Source organism: Heliangelus exortis, chromosome 2, assembly GCF_036169615.1.
Source record: "Heliangelus exortis chromosome 2, bHelExo1.hap1, whole genome shotgun sequence".
Taxonomy (NCBI): Eukaryota; Metazoa; Chordata; class Aves; order Apodiformes; family Trochilidae; genus Heliangelus; species Heliangelus exortis.
Genome location: NC_092423.1, coordinates 130,478,524 through 130,483,309, shown reverse-complemented (window position 1 = coordinate 130,483,309; position 4,786 = coordinate 130,478,524). Strand labels below are relative to the sequence as shown.

General features: G+C 48.4%; 1 long non-coding RNA gene across 1 annotated transcript; it reads left to right on the top strand.

Moving 5' to 3' along the window:
• The first annotated feature begins 259 nt into the window (after positions 1-259).
• Positions 260-2,975, top strand: LOC139793782 (uncharacterized). Its single transcript, XR_011724801.1, has 2 exons — positions 260-883; positions 2,417-2,975. It is a non-coding gene; the product is annotated as an uncharacterized lncRNA (long non-coding RNA).
• Positions 2,976-4,786: the final 1,811 nt, after the last annotated feature.

Here is a 4,786-nt window from a genome sequence, read left to right as displayed (position 1 = left end):
GCTATGTGGCCCCTGGTGAGGTGAGGCAGATGAGCGAAATGTCTTGCTGAAGGCAAAGCATAAACAACTCTAAAAGCTTCCAGTTCCGTGTTGAACTTTGGGGGCCACACAAGGCTGAGGAGGCTGAGGAGGCTGAGGCTGAGGAGGCTGAGGAGGCTGAGGAGGCTGAGGAGGCTGAGGAGGCTGAGGAGGGTGAGGAGACTGAGGAGGCTGAGGAGACTGAGGAGGCTGAGGAGGCTGAGAAGGCTGAGGCGGCTGAGGGTGCAATGCCCCACACAGTGAGGCAGCACCAGGCCCACGCCGGCGCCGCTCCCTGCCAGGCCCTCAGCATCTCTCCTCCTCCGCCCAGATGAAGCCATTTCCTACTGCTCCTCAAACAAACTTAAGCTTCAAGCAGCGTACACATATCTCGGGAGCCACCCGTGAAGCGCTCAGGCTCTGGAGTCTCAGAACGGGGCTGCGAGCGCCAGTCCCAGCCGTGCCGCAGGGCCGCCATGTTCGCCGCACAACCCGCTGCGTATCCTCAAGGCCTTCCCTTGCTCCCCAGCGACTCCCTGTGATTTTTTTCGCCCGGGTCACTCCACGGTTGGATCGCGAGCTCGAGCGAGCGACTCGGGAGGCAGCATCGTTCCGGCCGCCCCTCTGCCGGTCACCCCCAGCCTCTTGGCGGCAGCGGGCGGGCTGTGGCGCAACGCCGCCATCTCGCGGTTGGCAGCCCCGACCGCGCCGCCGGCGGCAAAATGGCCCCCGCGGCCGCCCGGCCCCAGCACCCGCCCTGCCGGGAACCAGGGTGGTGAGGGATCTTCGGGGAGGGGAGAACCGGGTCTGAGCAGAGAGAGGGCAAAGAGGGACCGGGGACGCAGGTGGGACAAAACCCACGAAGGTAAAGAGGGCAAAACTGCCTCATCAGCCCAGCGGTGCCGCGTTGTGCCCAGGGCTGCAGCCTGTGAGAGCATCCCTCCTGGGAGGGGTTTTTAAGCGTATGAGATCAGCAGATCGACTTTATGTTTTGGTTTTTTTTAATTTTATTTTATTTCCTACAGAACTTAACGTCTTCCTGGAAAATTTAGTAAGGGGCTTGGGGAAAAACAAACAGACAAACAAAGAAAAAATCCCAAACCAACAAACTACGTGCAGTTTCAAAACTCTAAAGGCAAATCTGCATGTGATGGGAGGAAGAAGAACTTTCTTACTCTGGGTTTTGTAACAGCCAGATGCGTTTCAGTGTTACTTCAGAACTTGTAGATGTCAGGGTGTAGGGAGCGGGCTGCTCCACCCCATTTCTCTGCCAAACTTCATTTCTTTGAAATTTCTCATACCACTTGCCTGCCTCAGGCTGAATTTCAGCTTAAAATTTTCCTAAAAATAGTTCAGCCAGTACCAGAACCGGTTAGTGGTGAAATACTTGTTCAATGTGAATAGTATGTACAGTCATTTTGTACCATCAAAACACACAAATTTGTGCAAACTGGAGTGCCTCCATGCATGAGGCATGAATTTGGCAAGGAGCCAAGGATGTAACTGTATCCCCCAACTATTTAAATGGTAAAAGCTCTAGAAATTTTTCTTCTCATTGTGGATTTTCTAGAGTTTTGCAGCTAAAGTCCTTGCAGACGCATTAAATTAGAGCATAGGGCCACCATGGATAAAGGAGACTTTCCTGTCAGTGCTGTTTGTGTCTGTTGCAGGCTGCTGTTGGATTTTCGGGTGGCTGAAATCACTATATGTGGTTTGTGTGCTTACCTGCCCTTTGTGATGTCTCAGAGAGCATGGCAGGTCCCTGCCCTCAGCTCAGGATCTTTTACACAGTCCCCTCAAGCAAAGAGGTGGGTATCACACAGTAGATGTCTCAGACCCACTCATACCCATACAGGTATAGATATGCCATGCAATAGGTATTTTTTCCATTTGTTATTTAAAAACCGGGCAATTAAACATTCACAGAAAATAACAGTGAAGTCACAAAGCCACATAAGCCACCCCAGAACATGGAGGCTGACTGTGCAACCACCACTGCTCCCCTTGTGCATAGGTATTAAGGTGTGCCTGTACCACAGAGTTCCTGCCTCTGTGGTGCTTTCTGTATCATGACAGCAGAAGCTTGGGGCATGTCGAGATCTGTGCTGTAACAGGGGTGAAACTGAAGTGGCTGAGTGAGGGAGCTGCACACCTCAGTATCGTTCAGTGAGCGAGCATCAGGAGCTCAGGGGCAGCTGAGTGTGCCACTTCTTACTGCCTTGTGAGGCTTGTATTCTGTGTGCCAAGCAGGGTGGGCAATATTCCCGTCTGTGAGATGTCAGGTATTTGCAGACCTAAGATGAGCATTAAGAACCCAGCACTTTCTACTGTTAAAAACCCACGTGCATCTCCAAAAAGAGATCACTGTAATTAATATAAAATTGCTTTTTATTTTCAGTTTGCAAGTGAGCTCTGCTACTGAGACCCCCGTGACTTGTCCCCTAGGAAGCCAGCTTGCACCCAGCTTGAAGCACGAAGCAGCGGTACAGTCTTACACAAGTGAGCCGATCCATCCAGCTTCTTTGCCACCAACAATTAAAGAAGATACCAGCAGGTATTTCCCTTCCTCGGTAGCAGGAGCAGCTTCTGCCGGAGCCGCAGCAGCGAGGAGCTCCTTCCCCTGCGCTGTCGGAGACCACCACCTGCTGGGGGGTCGGCGCGGTTCTTCCAGCGCCGTCGCCTCGGCAGCCCCAGGCCCGCCCCTCAAGGCTCTCTCCTTTCAGAGTCAGGGCATTTGTATCCGCATCACACAACTCCCGTCTGTCTGTACAGCACGCAGTTCTATGGAGATAATAAATACGCAATTTGATAGCACCCAGTCACGCTCTGCTGTCTCCAGCAAGACGCAGGAAGAGACTGTAGCTGTTACATCCTGTTTTCCTTACCCATCAAGTAATTAATTTTGAGGACTTTGACTAAACATATCAAAAGAATCCTTCCCTTCAGTTCTTTGTTATTATGCATTTAGTTGTCAGTTTGGTTTGGGTTTCGGTGTTTTTTTGTTTTTCTTTTTTGGGGGGGGGGCTAGTTTTTTTTGTTGTTGCTTTTTTTAGTGTGGGGTTTGGTTTTGGTTTTTTGGGGGTTTTTTGGTGGGTTTTTTTCCTGGTTTTTGTTGTTTGTTTTTGTTGTTTGTTTTTGTTTGGGTTTTTTTTAATACATATTTCTGCTGCAGTTCTGAAGGTCACTTCAGATGTATGGGTATCAGACAGCACTGCTATAGCTCCAGCAGAAGAGCTGTTTATCTGGACAGTCAGAAATCACAATTTCTGATTGCCCTGTCTTCTTTCAGTGGGGAGGTAATGCCAAGGCAATGAAAATGAGCTCCTCTTTGTCACTGGAAATCGTACAGGTTTGGGAAGTGACTATGCTGTGGTTTTGGGGGGGGAGACTGCCCTGTATAGGTGGATAAGAATAAAAGAATTTTCCATTTGTGTGAAGTTAGAGATGTTCAAACTGAAAATGATAGCAGTGCTCTGGAAAACCTCTGGAGTGGGTTCTCTATAAGGGCCAGCAGGTTGGAGAGAAGAGACACCAGCAGATGGTGGAAGCATTTGCTTGTATAGGTTTGGCTTCTGGGATTGATTTTTCCCATGAGCACAGCAACTATTTCAAGCCTTGAAACCCAAGTTTTTTGTTAGCTACAGTTTTTCCTTTGTGTACAGTTGTGATGCACATGAAAACACTGCTTAAGTTTCAGTAACAGAGTAAGTTAATTGTGGGAAAGTAGTCCAAATATGCTTCATGGGGCATGGAGTTCATATAATAATAATCCGATATCTAGAACAAACTACCAACCAGAAAAATCTGTCAACTGACCAGTTTGCTTTCAGACAAATTCATATAATCATGTTATCATGCAGTTCCCATGAGAACTCTAACGTTGTGGAAGGAGCTCCTGAGAGAACCCATCTTGTGCGTTTCAATAGCACAAGAAATGTCTCTGGCAGTGTCTGGCGGGGACCATTTCACTGTAGCCTGAACTACTGGCTAGCCCACAAGGCTTCAAGAAAAAACTTTTTCTCCAGGAGGTACCACAGATCAGCTGTCTGAGCAGAGTCCTGCTTTACTTCTGCTTGCAGTGAAATTAGGTAACGCTCATGTTTCTGGCCAGGCTGACTGAGGGGAAGGCCTGCAGGGATTCAACCATCAGTTGGAACAGATTTTGTGCTTGGGTTTTCCTGGACCCACAGGATATAATTTCAAGTCAGCCTTTCCTGCATGCTGGCACATGTTAGTGGTGGCTTTCTGGGTCTCTGGGACCCATAGGTTATAATTTAATAAACATAATAAACAAAAATAAACAAAAAGTAAAATAAACAAAATAAACAAATTCTTCTTCTTTTTTACAGAATGAATCAATGAGTGACTGGAACTCCAATATCTGCTGTACAGTGCCTAGAAGCCTGAACTAGCAGCTGTGAGGAACTTCCACCTGCAGGACTTGCCACACTTTCTGCTTCTGTTCTCACCTGTGGCTCATGCAAATGTAGTATCTCTGGGGCAGGAGCTGACTTTTACTGTGTGTCCATCCCACGCCCATGGCAGGAGTGATCCTGCTTTAAACAAAAGGACTTCTGATTCATTAACATGTTTTTAACCCCAGGGGAACTATCAAGCCTAACTGGGATGAGAGGTACCACAATACCAAACAGTCTGCAGGCTATGGGATGGCACAAAATTACAGGGTGTGCCAGGCTGATCTGAGCCATAGCCTGCTACTCTATATCCAGCCAGGAGGTTTGTGGTGTTCTTTCTAAATTTTTTGATT